Raw genomic sequence first — 15,753 nt, forward strand, 5'->3', positions numbered from 1 at the left:
GCTCCATCAGCTTCCCAGGGGCTGATGTGAGGCTGACCGGCCTGTGGTTGCCTGCATCCTCCTTCCTGCACTTCTTGAAAACAGGAATGACATTTGCCTTCTTCCAGTCCTCAGGAACGTATCCCAGTTGCCATTACCTTTCAAAAATAACCGAGAGTGCCCTTGCAATGACGTCAGTAGAAATGGTTATAATATGAGCATTTTAACCCAATGTGGAGTCCAGACAGATAGGTTTTGAACAAACTGTAAGGAGGTAGCAGCTCCAGTACTAATCTACTGGAGTGAGAAACCCAGTGATCTAATAGAGGTTCATGAGGTGTCTCCCTTAACAAGAGATTTTGACCAATTATTTCAAGGATGAAAAAATTATGCAATTTATATGTAATGACTAATTAGCATTTGCTATACTGTAAATGCTTAGTGCAGTAATAAAGTGTAGAGTATACATTAAATTCAGGTTCAGTAAATACTTATCACCAGGGAGATCCTGGGTATTGAATAGCACAGAATGAAACCTAGTATGACAAGACAAATCAAATATGAACTTGCAGTAGGATTTTTGACAACACATACCCAAGTATCCTTTTATAAGGTGGAGAAATATGCCTCTCTTTCAAGCTCTTCAGACACAAACTTGTCAAACAGTCTATGCTAATTAAAGATAAGGTATCTTTAAAGTTTGCTAGGACAGAGCTCTATCTTCTGAACACTGATGACTGGATGAATTGCCAGTCTCTCTAAAATAATTTTTTATTATAGTCTTTCATCTATGTTCGTATTATAGAACATAGCAGAAAAAAAAAACCCACCCCAAACCACAAATTTCCTTAGAATAGTCTACTGTATTAGCAAAAATAGATGTTTTGATCAAATAATTTTTAATGATTAATAAACAACACAACCACCAGTTATTAATTCTGCTGTACTTTGTTTATATTAGGAACAAAGCCAGGATTAGAAATCAGAGCAGGCTCTCAACCATTATCCTGTGAAGCTTTTAAAGAACGCTTCATACCTTTGAAAATATTTATGAATGATATCAAAGCATTTAGTGCTTTGCCTTCAGGAATTTGTGTAATCAACCTTCTCCTTATATGTCCACTGGCTGCGTAGTGGAATGGTGAGAGCCAGTTTGGGGAAGCTTATTCCATAAGCACAAAAAAAGTGTAGCTCCAGCATGGCAGCAGGCCAAGGAAAATCCTGTGAAAATTTACAGTATATAACCCGTACGTATGAGTCTTTTCTCTACTGATTTAAAAGTCTGAAGGGTGCCTTCTGCTACTCAAAATTAATACAGCAACATCAGATGTCCCCAAGTAAAGAGAACACAATCCCTATATTTACATTGCAGTGGTAATGAAATAATAACTTTGTTAACTGTACTCAGAAATTAATGAGTTAAAAAAGACAGTTTTGTAAAACTGCAGGTTTGTTTTAGGTTACTGATTTTGCCGCAATGCCAATCTGAAAGGTGGTTTTTCACTCCAATGAGACTAATGCAGATAGACACCACCTAGCAGCCCAAACTGGGGGGGTCGGTCGGTCGGTCGGTCAGTCGGACAAATCCGGCGAGAGGTTTGCAAGAAAACAGGCGGGGTTGTTTTGCCTCTTCCAGAGAAGTCCCTCAAAGGCTGTGCATGGGAAAGGTCGGCGCCGGAAAGCTGTCTTCTCCCGGGACACCCTGGGGGGGGTGATGCTCGCCCAGTTCTCCCAGCTATTTAACCCAGCGGGAAGGAAAGCCTCCCCCCGAGCCCGGGGGGACGGGGCGGTTCCCGGCCGAAAGCCCGCACCCAGCTGCCTCCCGCCGGAGCTGAGCCACCATTGCAGCTGAGGTGCCTCCCCGGAACCAAAACCTCGGGTTTTCTCTCCTAAACTCTGTTCTACTTTATTTTAACGCTACTTCATCTTCCAATAACTTTAATTCAGGGTTAACGTAGGGCTGCATCATTTATTCTAAGCTATTTTTCTGCAGTCAGCTGCCATCCACAGTCTAATAAGAAAGCAAAAAATTTTCCAAGAAATTCTGGCAAAATCCATTTAGGTATATAGCCAACTGATTTTCCCCAGGATTCAGATTCTAGGCACTTTCAGGGATCATAAGGCCCTTTTGCTGGTACAGTGTAGCATTGGCATCATTACCATATAAATTATTTCACAAATATAATTTCTATTTCTTTTTCCACACCTCCATGCTGATAGGACCTTTGTAAGACTTTTATAAAATTGGCTTTATAAGGATGTGGTTTTTATAAGGGAGCTTTTCCATTGATTTCAATGAGGCTGTATTTCCCCAGGATCCCTTTCCTGAAAATTTTACTATCTAGGAGGCCTTGACAGGCTGCAGGTGATGGTGCTGGTAAAAGCAGCTGTAGACCCGGTTTCAGGTTTTGAAGTATGGGGCTCTGTGTGGTTCTGCCAGGGAGCTGGATCCAGGTCAGCATTTAGTAGATTTGTAAGGAGAATGAGTCCTCTCTGTTCAGAGTTCTTCCTCTATTGCAAAATGAGAATATTGCAGGGCTGATACCTTTATAGGACTTACTGGTTTGCTTGAGATGAGATTTTTCTGAAAAGTTCTAAGGCAGATTTTATATACTGAGAGTTGCTTTTTGTTGAGAATTATTAGTTAAATCAGAGGATCTGGTCTCTGGCCTGGACTCACTATTCACATGGTCCTTTCCCTGGGATCTAGTCACAAAAAGTGAGTCCTGAGATGCAGTTTGTTTCCCCACAGGACTCCAGAAAGCTGCTAACATTTCCTTTTCCCTGTAAAGATGTCAATGTCTCCAAGAATTAGAAAAGTTTCAAACATGGCAACACATTCTTGTTCAAAGTAGAGTCTGTGAGGCGTGAGCAGAGAGAAATGGTGAAATCTCTGCAGAGAGTGCCATAAGGGAAATGTGGGAATCATCACATCATAGATGATATGTGGGACAGTTATCAAGTAGCTATCCCACCATCCAAAGCAGCAACCCGAGGAGATGAGAATGGCATGCAACGCCACCGATCCTGGTGTTCACTGACTTTACGTGGAAGGTGAGGACACACAGGCTGTTGGAAGGTGCAACACATCATGTAGGGGACCTTAGGCATTGCTAGAGGGTTAAGTGAACACATGAGAGGAACCATAACTAGATTTCTGTATGTCAAAGGGGTATTTGTTTGAAAAAGAAATTCTTGTTTCAGGATGCCTGGAGCTCTCAGGTTTTGTATGACCTTTGAGTGACAGGGAGTCTAGAAATCTCTCCAATGTCTTTCTCTGTCCCAGACCTACAGGCACCGATGCTGTAGCATGTGCGGGCCTCTGCTGGTGGCATGCTGAAGGGCCAAAGATTACGAGAGAGGAAGGTAAGACATATAGCCAGATGGCAGAGATGGGAGGACAAGAAAGTCAGCTCAGTAGTCACCCAATCCCTGCTGCAGCATGCTCAGTCAAGGGGACCCCACTGAGGAGAGGGGAGGTGGCACTTTCCCTGCAGCTGGCTGGACATGCTCAGGTTCCAGAAGGTGGGATGGGGCAGGCAGGAGACACACAGCAAGGGGGAGTCCTCTGGCACAGCCTCATGCCTTCTGGGGTCTGAGGGTGCTTATTGCTTATTTAATGCAGGGAATCACTGAAAAAACTGCAGAACTGGAGCGAGGAAGAACGAGCCTGACAGGGTAGAGCACTCGGAGGAGATTTTAGCCCCCCCAGCAAGTGAAATCTGAGTTTCTTTTCTTTTCAAGGTTATCTTATCCTTGTTTGTTATTTTGTGCTTTTACAAAGCCTGCTTTGGACATGTTGTCTTCCAGAAAAAAGGAAGAGTGTTCAGTCTCAAGGCTTGGGCAGACAAAGGCTTTTGTAACAGCATTTTGAGTAGTTAGGACAGTGTTACTGATATGGCCCTTGTCCTTATCTCTGTCCCTTGTCTCCCCTCTGCCGTTCCGGGCTCCCAGCACAATGGCCATGAGTTCTTCCTTGTGCTAAGCCCTACCTTCTTTGTCTACTAGCCCCCATTTCCAGGGCTGTGAAGCCATACTGGGATGTATTTATGTCTGACAGTGCAAACTACAGCAGCAACTACAGCTCACGGGCTTTCTCTTAGGAGAATATTAAGTGTATCTGCCTTACTTTTTGTCTGTTGTATACAGACTTCTGTGATGGAGCAGAGCCTGGTATGGCTCACCCGTCTGCCCCTTCCATGCTGAATCCCTATAAACTCCAAGACAACTACGGGTACCCAGAGAAGCAAATGAGGGACCATTTCTTTATGTGCCTTTTATAGCAAGATTAGAAAAGTTAACCATAAAAGAGGTCTTCCAATTTCAGATTTCAAATAAAACAGGATGGCATAGGACACCAGGCTGCTTTCGGAACAGAAGACCTTTAGTCCTTTGGCTAGACATAAGGACTAGCTCGTATTTGTGAACAAAGGGCTTTCTAAGGCAAACCCCTCATCAACGAGGTAGAGAAAATCATGCTACCAAGAATAATACTGAGGGATATGACATACTGGAGAAAAAATTCTACAGTAGTTGTAGTCCCTCTGCTTTGCAAAATACTCATCTCGATTGCCTTGGAAGGAATTAAAAATTTTCAACAGCCATGGCAGCAATCTTCCAGGATCCTTTTGTGCCTTACAGTAAAGAATAAACAGCAGTTTCAGCCCTACACGGCATGCTGCAAGTCACTCTCCAATCAGAGAACTCTTCCATGACCGTGCTTATTGTATGGATGCAAAAGGAGTTTAGTTTAAAAGTGTAATCAGTTCAGAAGGAATTAGTATACACTTTGCAAATGTTACTCCTTTGTGTTCATTAGTTTTCTTTAATAGCTATTCACTTTGAGTTACAAAAACTAACACAGCATGTGAGAAAAACAGCAGAGTGTTTCAAATACCTTTTGATAAATACTGTTGTTTTCTGTATTTCTTCCTAGCAGAATGTAAAGCAAACCAGGCAGGATCCTTGGCATGCAAATTCTTCTCATCTGGGTGTTGTTTCAGCCTCTGAGGAGCACTCTCCTGTTTAATATGTACGATAGCACCTCATGAATATACGAGTCTTTTCTCAGCACATGAAAATTGTGCCCTGTTCTCCCTGTAGAGTCTGAGGAATGAAAGGAATGGGTTTGGGTTACTTCTGCGTATTGTATCACTTGTGACTTTTCCATAATCAACTATTAGATTCATAAACTATACCGACTGCACTGGAGGGATGGGAAATTATTTGGGCTCTGGAATGAAAACCAGTGTTTACTCATCCTAAGACAAAAATAAATATTTTACCACAGCCTTCTCTTAAAGGCACTGTGCATTGCCGAGCTGCTCCACTGGTTGTCAGAGGCATGGAAACAGGGAAAAAGCATGGCTGCGCTGAGAAACAGTATATGACCCTCAGTCCCCAGTGCTTCAGGGAGCATAGAGATCAAAATGCATTTTGAGAAGGTAGTGGTGTGGGAAAGATGATGCCATGTTGAAAAAAGGTGCTCCTAACCCAGGGGAGGGTGGGCTACAAAAGAGGATTTAGAGAAGTTCAATTCATCTCTTTTCTGAAGCAGTAACATGGGTGCTATTGTTGCAAGAATCGTGCTGCCACAGACATCTAGGAGATGGGAAACTGTTCTATCACATACTTGCTTGATGTTTGTAATTTTGCAAGACTGACATCTAAACCCTGATATTTTTTGACAATACCCATTCAAGCATTATGCCATCTGACAACCTCTCCTAATGACTGACTTGGTGGAAACCTTGTTAGCTTTCTGTTCTATGCTGCCTGCAGCGTGTTAAATGCCTAAAAGGGGCTGAATTTTTCTTACGGTATTTGATACAATTTGAAGCAGTCCTGCTGTGTACATAATGTCAGGGAAAAAAACCCTGGAGGGGAAAAAAAGTTTAGATAATCCAGTTCTTTTTTAATAATTTGTATCTGTAGTCTATTTTGTTTAATAACATTTCTCACAAAGGGAGAAGAGAATTTTTCACTGTGATCTGACTTTGGACCATCTGTGATAGTCAATGCTGTGCAGACATGTCCACTGAAGGGGTAGTTGCTTGGAAATGTAGGGGAGGATGCTCTCAGAAGCTGTTGACAGCCATCTGTTAATAACCTGACATATTTTTCAGTGGTTTTCAATGGACGAGGTTTTGAGGGCTGTGAACACCCTGACACGGTGACATACGTCAGACCCAGCCAAGTGTCTCCTATCTGCTGCTTTGCTGGACAATAAGACCTGTCATGAAATATCAGTTCAAGCAGAACACATTTTTTCCATCTAGTTCCCAGCTTCCTTTCTATATCTTGCATCATGTCCCAGCTGGGTCCACTGAGAGCACAAAAGCAAAGAAGCAGCAACCTTGCTTTATATTCTTTCAAGCCGGCTGTCCCCAGGTAGGATCTACCCAGTCTAAAATCCAGTATTAATCACCTCTCAACATCATTTTCCAGCCTGACATACATGATGATGACTGAAATGGGAAGTTAAGGAGGGTGGCACCATCCATAGGCTGACGCCTTTGTAATAGAGACCTGCAGACAACCCCACAAGGCTTTCTTGGGTTCGACTTCCACCAAGAAAGAAAGGAATTTTTTCACTGAACTTTGAAGAGGAACCGATTTTCTGCTTGGAGACAAAGAACTTCAGTTTTACCAGCATTTTGGGTATCAGAAGGGTGAAGTATCCATTTACTCCACTACTCATGGTTCTGGTTTGGGGTGGAACTTTCAACTTGATTTTCAGCCAAGAAATTCTGAGAGTAGGTGTTATTTTATCCAGCTATTTTGGAAAGAAGAAAAAAATATCATGTGTGTAAAATAACCCTGGCTTACCAACCTCCTACAGGAGCAGATGTGAATGAGCACCATTCTGCCAGACCTGGCAGTTCTTAGCACTTTGAACCTTTAAAATATGCTTGGCAACAGTAATTAATTAACAGTAAGTAATTTATTCAAAATAAACTTCCAATTAAACATAATATTTCTGCAGACTTGTATTTTGGTATTTTTAATTAATTTCTTTTCGTTTTTCTTCATCTGGTTTAGCAGAAGGCTAAAATCATTCTCTTTTAATTTTTTTTATTACTCCTTGACCGAAGTCTTGTCAGTTGTCTTCAAATAATGTACACAGGTGAGTCAGACCTGCTAATTAATTCTGTTGTTCTGGTTTTGTTTGCAAATTATAATGAAGTGAGATCATTATAAAATCTATTAATATCTCCTTGTACAAAAATTAAATTGAATAATATTTACTAGTAAAGGACAGGTTTGGCAGAAGAGATTCCCAAATATTTTGACGCAAATGTATTTGATTATGTTAAAAAAGTGTTACAGTCTCCAGGAAAAAAAAAGAGTTGCTTAGAACAGTCTTTAACATAAAGGAAACCTGATTTTTATCAAATTACTTGTTCTTATGCCGGAGAAGGAGAGAGATTTTAAGCTGGTGCTTACAGACAAGGCAAGATGTTACTGCCAGTTGCCTCTGTGCAACTCTACCAACCTCAGTGCCATGAATGTAGCCTAGAGCAGAATCTTGTCTCCGCTTTTGGCTGCAGAGTCTGCTCTCGTAGAAACCAAACCGAAGATCTTCAGTACTGCCAGTGAAAGCAGGATCAAGCATCTAATATTTTTCTTCCAGTGTAAATCGTTTATGTCTCCTTCAATGCTCTTTCCTATCCTTTAGAGACTCATTGCTACTTCTTGCTGCAGAGGAGTTTATTAGTTACCGTCATTGTTACCTAGCTGGAAGAGTAAGGCTATTCTTCTTTACACTGTAATCCCAGGAGAGTCAAGTTTTGGTTACAGCCTCTAAACTTCAGAGCAGTGAATCCTACTTAATGTTGTGGTTTTGGATCCTGCACTGTTACTGAATCTGTCCCATTGGATGACTTTATAATTTCTGTTCTACACTTTGGAGATTCACTACTCCTACACGCCATCAGGCAGACAAATAAATATCTTACATAAACATTGGATATTTGAGTTCTTTGACTGAAACATGAGTTTTTAATAGAAAATGCTTTTGGTAACAATTGTCTGAAAGTGGAAAACCGGAACAGCTGGGAAGCGTCTGCCTCACTTACACTGGGTTAGACTAGTTCACCGTGTCTCTTTTTCTGTACTTTTTATGAGGCAGTACAAAACTCCTCAGAAAACACGCTATCCCCAAATTGTAGCCAGCATATGTAATTTTTCTCTGTTATTTCATTATATAATTTAGCCTTCCATTTTTCTGCTTTTAAAACTCCCACACTATGCATGGCTTACATCTTTCATATTTCCAATCAAAAAACATGCTATTTGGAGACAGAACATAATTTTCAAACTGAGTTTATGAATAATAGTAAATTATCTTCAGTATTTCTGAAAGTGGATGAGTCTATGAAAGTGTTCACCCAGTTCTAGCAGACAGAATCCCCCCACCTCCTGCTTCAGAGATCTGATGTTATTCTGCTTTTTCTACCCTGTAGCTAGCTGATCTATGTTTTCTGCAGCTTAAAGAACAGCTGCCTTTCCGTAAGTAGGATGACCATTTTAGTGTCAATCTCTGTAGATTGCTTTGAGATCCTTTGGAAATGAAGGCTAGGCTTGTCATGTGGTGAAACTTGCCCAGAACTATCACTCAGACAAAATGGACCTGAACTGCTTTGCCAGCTTCAGATGATTCTGGTATGTACTGGGAAAAACAAGAAAAGCACAAATAGCTGTTACGGGGAAAGCTCACCCGAAGCTCTGAACTACATCTGCCCTGTTCCAAATGATTCAGGTACACAACAGAAAGAAACAAGCACAGAGCAACTGTTAACAACTTTACATCCTTGTAACATACTCGTGACCCCAGAAAAGACCATTAATTGGCTTAACATATGGAGAAAGCTAAAGCAGCCTGGGCTGACCTGAAAATGAGGTAATTGGTAACTTAATGGCCATCTCAGTTAGGCAGCAATAAATAGTGAAAATGGTTGTCGCTGAGGGAAGGAACCACATGCACAGATGTACAACATCATACAGAAAGCTAAGCTTGAGCTGGAATCGCTACATGTACAAGCTGGATCACCAGGCAGGTCTTGGACACTTTTACCAGCTGGAGTAAGTGTACTTGTCATGGCCAAAGCAGTCTTGACTTGGGAAATTTAATTTAATTTAATTTCTTGCCAGCTAGCACAAAGTTTTGATTACTGATTCGGATATTGAGAAAAAAAGAAAAAGTAAACAATTAAACAAACATTTAGGGAAACACCTTTCCTCCTCTTTCCCCCTCTTTCCCCCAGCTCAACTTCAGTCAAACACCACTCCCACCCCTTCCCGGTCCCAACTTCCCCTGTTTTTGCCATGCATTACACTCAGTCTCTCCCAATCCCTTCAGGGATGTGATGGGCAGTGCAGGAGGCTGAGGTTGGAATGTAACGGTTTCTCTCTGTCAGTCCATGCGTTTTACTAATTTTTGTCTGCTCTGGTGTGGGTCACCCACAGGCTGCAGTCCCTTTGGGGGTGTCCCTGCTCTGGGTTCTCCACAAGCCACAGTCCCTCAGGCGTGTCCCTGCTGTGGCATGGAGCTTCTCCTCCAAGGGTGCATCTCCGGCCACGTCCCCAGCATTGTCTTCTTCCATGTGCCTCCTCACTTGTCTCCCTCCCTTTGTGGGTGCTGCTCTTTCTTAAATCTATTTGAGCAGGGGTGCCAGGTGTCCTGCCATGGATCTTCTGACTGGCTCTAACAGGCTGAGATTTCTGGAGTACCATGGGCTGTTCACATCCATTTCAGAGTCAGCTGGAAGTAGCTGTTACTGGCACGGGGCAGCTCACTGACTCCTCCCACACACGGCAGCCCTGCAGCCCCCCGTTACAGAAACCGTGCCCGTTATGCTCAGTACAGTGTTGTTGTCCTGAGTCCATGGTGCCACTCACAGACGTACTGTGAGTACTGGAGTTTTCGGTTGGGGTCTGCATGTTCTGCAGTGTGTGTGTGTGTGTGTGTGCGCGTGCATTTCATAGCTAGAAATTGCCAGCCACTTGCTAATACCACCTCCCTTAGTAAATAAATCTTAGATCTTAAGCCACTGAGCAGTGTTCTTTTCTTGTGGCTACCTCACAGTAAATTGCCCAGCACAGCTTACTTTCCTTTTAAAATTGTTTCTTTATTGTCTTGTTCAAGAATATGCTGCTAGACCAGGTCGCATGTTCAGATCCTCTCTGGGAGTCAGGCTCTGACCAGGAATCCTTTGCAGGGAGGTACCTTCAAGGAGATTTTTGTAGTCTGGACAACCCAATACCAACTGCAGAAAGAGGAGAAAATGTCCATGCTGTGGGAGCAACTGACCTGCAATGCCTGAGTCAAGAGAAGTGTCCGTGCGTCACAGCAAATTGTAGTTCATGCTACCTGGGATGTAGTACTTGGATGTGTTTTCTGCTTTCTGGAAAAATACGAGAATATTATAGAAAAAGAATATGCTAAAATATGAATCTGCCTTAGCAGCTTTGTGATTTTTCCGGAGCTCAGAAGTTGGTCCAAATATGCACTTGATTCTGCCTTCTGGAATAGTCAAGGTTTTAATACCTTTGTATTTTCCCCTGTGGTTGAGTTGGGGAAATGCAGTTTTCTTACAGGACATCCTCGAGGCAAAATAAGCTGAAACCTTTTATAAGAAGCAAAAATATCTCAGTCACTGCAGTGACACTAACTTAATGTCGCTTCTGCATTTTATTAGGTAGCTGTAGGACCTTCAGTCTCTACCACTGGGTAAGTGCTTTCTCATCTTCAGGTGCCAAGACAGCGTATGACATTTTTCTCTAACAGTGAAACACTCTAATACTCATCTCCATGACATCCATAGCAAATGTATAGATCTTAAAATGATAATTTCTTTTTCTTTTTTTTTCAGCTTTTTTGGGTTTTTTCACTTTTTTTTCACTTTTTTCTTCACTTTTTTCATTCCAAAAGTGTCTTATATCTCATTTTTATTTAAACAAGCACAGCTACATATAGCTATATAGTTTCAAAAACATCAGGATTTCTTTCTGCTTTGTCATGTGACTATGTCTTTAAAAATACTACAAAACGAAATACCACTGAAAGTCTGTGGCTAGTGTATTGTGTTTATTTCAGCATTTTCAAGAGTGAGTGGGACTTCAGCCCTGAAGATCTAGAGCTAAATGCCTAAATTATTTTCAAAATGACATTTAGGCTTCTAAATAATTTGAATCCTTTTGCAAATTTTGTGAAATATCTTCATGGTAGAAGAGCAGATACTAAATACTTGTAAGTTGCCAGAAAATCCAACAAAATGCAAATGACAAGAAGAAAATGCACATTTTTTCCAAGCTTGCACTATGATTTGTTTTTTGTTCCAGAGAAAGAAGGCACTGATAAATGTATCAATGAGCTTTGAAGAGAGCTGTTGCTCAAAGACAATTCAGCAGTGTTTTCTTGGCAGTATGCCAAAAGTAGGAGCTACCTTCTTGTTGCTTATTCTGTCAAAGAAATCAGAGCTTTTCCAGTCTGCAAATGGTAGAACATCAAAATGTTACAATGCTGTGTTCCCAAAGATGATGAGGGATTTCTTTCATTAATGAAAGATAATACAAATATACAGAATCCACATTTCAAATCTTACTGTGCAATGAGTATAATCCTGTTATTAGAGGTGCTAGAGATCGGGGGGACAAGGCTTTTTTTCTAACTCTACTTCTAATTCATTTTGTGGCCTTGAGGCAAGCCAGTCCACATCTCTGCACCTCAATTTTCCCAGCAGCAGGGTGGAGACAGTAAGAGCTACCCCACTGGGCTGCTGTGAGGCTGGATAGATCAGTATTTTTGAAAGGACTGAGACTATCATATAGAACTTGTTATATAAATGTGAAGTAATAAAATGCAAACTAATGAAATATGATCAGACCTGTCACTGCTCATTTTCTGTTGTATGCCCCTTGGAACAAATGAACTGTGAGTGAGACCTGGAATATTCCAATGTTACATCTGAACAACCACAGTAAAATGGAAAAATACTTATTTCAGATTCTACTCTGTATTAGCATCTTCTCCATCTTTTTTATATACATTCTTACATAGTGCATTGCAGCATGACTCCTGCCTTTCTTGGCTCTCATTCTAAAAGGCTTGTTTTGCTCATTGTTTTCTGGTTGTTCTCTCCTAAATATTTGACTCTATTGCTCATTGTATCTGCATGGAGATACCACTCCTTTAACTATATGCTTATTTTGCTCTTGGGCTCAGAATAGCTCTTAAGAAAAAGGACCATCCCTGTGATAACTGTTCACTCCCTCACCTTGCCACGGATTTCCTGTGTGATGTCAGGCAAAGGGATTTAATCCGTCCAGTACCCTTGTCCCCCTACTGTCAAAGAGGTGAGTTGATGGCACTGAGGTAGCACAACGGTCACAGGGAGCTCGGATGGCTATGCAATGACTATGCACAAAAGAACTAGATAGACAGATAGGTAGGTAAATAACCACGGCTTCATCAGATACTCAGCTTTGCAAATGAGCCCGCCATGCAGCTGCAGTTCTACTGATAGTGAAAGCAGTCTGAATGCAGAGGTACCTGTTGGAGCCACCAGATGCCTGATCCAGGAGCAGCTTTTTCTGCAATACTTTTGGCGTTAATTTAAGCTGTCTGTATCTTTTCACTCCTGCCTTGGAGCCACTGAGTTATTCCAGTGCTGGGCTTCCCACGCAATTCTGCAGGTTCACTCATACCCTGCAGCCCTTTCACTAGTCTGTTCTTGCTCTCCTCCCACACCTTGCTCTGCCAGTCTACTACCTTCATCTGCACTCCACAAACTGCTGATACTCCAGTTTTACCTCCCTCCTATTCTCCCAATCAGGGAGGGTCCTGCTTTTCCACTCTAATTTTCACCTTCAATTGCAAGGGATAGAAGAAAGAGGGATTGCTGTTTCTTCACCTCTGAAATATGGCTGTAGGTAGGGGGCTCCTTTCCTCCAAGGTTTCCTATGTCCTGATGCTTTCTTGGCATCCTTTGCATCCCATAGATAAGAGGCAGTTTAGTGGGTGTAGACTGCAGAACCTTTTCTGAGCGCTCCAGATTCCTTTTTCACTCCTACTTTTACCCTTGCAAACTTTTCTGTAATCACCTGAAGACCACAACTGTGTATTATTACCCTGTGCATTTTTTCCATCCTGTGTTTCCCTATTGATTTCCACTTCTCAGCGGCCATTTTTGCCACGTGGCTGTTGGCTCCAGTTGCACTGAATACATGTTAGCGCACAATGTATGTTTGTCCATCATCCTAAGGGCTGGGTGAAAACCAGTGTGCACAGGCGTACATTTTGCTGTTTTTCTTTCTTGATTGCCTGGATACACTGTATTTGATGGAGTGGCTGTACTTCAGGCCTGTAAAGTGTCATATTTGGTGTGTGCATGCATTTTCCTTTTTCTTTCCTTTCCGCTGTGTTTTTCGTATGTGCTATCTATGTGGGAGTTGAACTATATTCTAAGTGTGCAGTGTATATCACTCTCTCCATTACATCCCTTCTGCTTACATGTGCTACAGGTGAACACTGTCAGTCTGGTATGTTTTGTATATTTGCTGCTATACAAGGCTCGGTATAGGAAGCGCATGGTTTTGACAGTGTATCATGGGAATGCATGCAAATTCACTGTGGTATGGGGTACAACTGAAGACACAGAGTGGATTTTGACGTGGTAATACTCATGATGTGGCCAGTGCAGCACGTGAAGATGTATGTGTGTTTAATGCTGTGTGAGGCATGGCGGAAAAGGTGCACATGTGTACGAGTGTGTCTGGGGTGAGCACAGTGTGGTATTTCCAGCATGAGGTGCAGGATGTAGAATCAGATCAGTTTTTTCTTCAGCTAGTAATCCAGTACACTCAACCTTAATGCAGTTTTAGCAATGCCCTCACTTGAAAATGAAGATCTTTATGTTCTCCTGCTGCTTCACATATCACTATTTATAGCATTTATTAACAATTTTTAATTCCCAAAGAACAATACAATATCCAGATGACATTGGCCAGAGTGCAAAATCAGGGAGAATCAGACCCTTACTTTACAGAAAGGTGCTGCAAGGTCCAGCTTTTTCAGAATATTAACTAATTCCTGTAACACACGTGTAGCCAGGCATGAGCTGTGCTTTGGGGTGCATGCAAGCTTCCGGGAACACAAATACCTTGGGACTTGCAACATCCTCCTAAAGATTGGCAGCGCAAGCTGGAGCAGCTGCTGTCCGTGGTCGTCCGTGCCCTGCCTGGGTCAGTCCTGTGAGTGCCCTGCCAGGAATGAGCTCTATAGTCACACTCCGTGGCTCATCCTGGGGGAGCGTTTATCCGAGACTGAGTGACAGGAATGAGCTGGAGTTTCTCCCTCCGGTAGCCTTATTTCTGTTTTAATCAGTGTTTCTTTCATCTTGGACATGACTGTTTTATGGAAGTGAGAACATCAGTCTTTAGCATAATTTGGTACCAATGTCCCAATGTTAGCCCAAATATCCTTCAGGGTGATGTTGTGGGGCCCTGATGACCCAGGCCATCTTTTTCCTTAGGTACTCTCTGCTCCAGGAGAACGTTTTCTTCCAAAGCAAGCATCAGGATGACTGGAGAGAGGATCCCAGGTGCAGTGATAGTGACCAAGGCAGAGTATTAATTACTTAACCTCTCTTAACCAGCTGAGCCCCTAGTTTTCCCACAGGCCTTGCTCCAATCCCATTTCCATAACCCACAGAATGAAGGTGACAGCTTTTGAGCACAGGCTAACATTTCACATATGGACCAGGCAAATTACATTCAGCAAATGTGCCCGCCTACTGTTTTTCTCAGTGATGGCACTGACACGGATGTGCAAAGCAGCATGGCAGGTACAAACATCACTGATGCACCATTTTCCTCGGAAAGGGGCCAGAGGGGGAGTGGGAGAGGCCTGCCTGGATATGGATACAACTCCATAGCCGTTTTCTACTTGAGCCAGCAGACAATACCACAACCTAGACAGCAAAATGTGCACTATGTTTGAAGCTGAAATTCAAATTATTTCAGCTGATAGCGTAAGCTTTTAGCTGATCTCTGCCTATCTGGCTGGAGTCACAGCATCCTTCTGCCATACAGGGGGAGCTTGTTTTAGTCACGATGGTGGATATGTGCACAGAAACTGCTGCTACGGGCAGGCTCCGAGTTTACACAGTGCAGGATGAATTACTGCCTCTCCCTCAGCACTAGCAACGAAAGCTCACACTGTGGCTCCACCCTGTATGCAGCGGGGCAGAGAAGATCCATTAGGCCTAGCAAGTTTTATTCCTGTGAGTTTCAGTGTCGTTAACTCTCCATTTCAGCGCTGCAAGCAACTCTCTCGCTCATTGCATGGCAGGGCGAGAGCTGACGGTCGCTCCTCCGCAGCATCAGCGCAGCCCCGTTCTGCCGCTCCGGCCAGCGGCACCCGCACAAACCTGCAGGTGCCGAGGAGGAGTGAGGAGGCAGAAGAAGCGGCACGTCTCTCGCCGCTTCCCCATATGACAGCACGCGTCCCGTTCCTCCTCATGCGCCGCTGGCGCCTGATGCGGAGTTACGGCGCTGAGCAAATGGCGCCCGTTGGTCTCGCCAGCTCCCAGCAGGGCTCCTTACCTCTCAGCGCACAAATATCTGCAAGGAGAAGCAGCCTAGATCTGCCGCCACTGCAGGCTTACTTTTCAACGAGTCCTAGATTTCCTTCTCTCTGCTTTTACTATCTTTAGAGGGCCCTGAGGCACCAAGGGGCCTCCCCCGGGGCCTCCCCCACACCCTCTGCCCGCG

This window comes from Fulmarus glacialis, unplaced genomic scaffold, assembly GCF_000690835.1.
Source record: "Fulmarus glacialis isolate BGI_N327 unplaced genomic scaffold, ASM69083v1 scaffold15440, whole genome shotgun sequence".
Lineage (NCBI taxonomy): Eukaryota > Metazoa > Chordata > Aves > Procellariiformes > Procellariidae > Fulmarus > Fulmarus glacialis.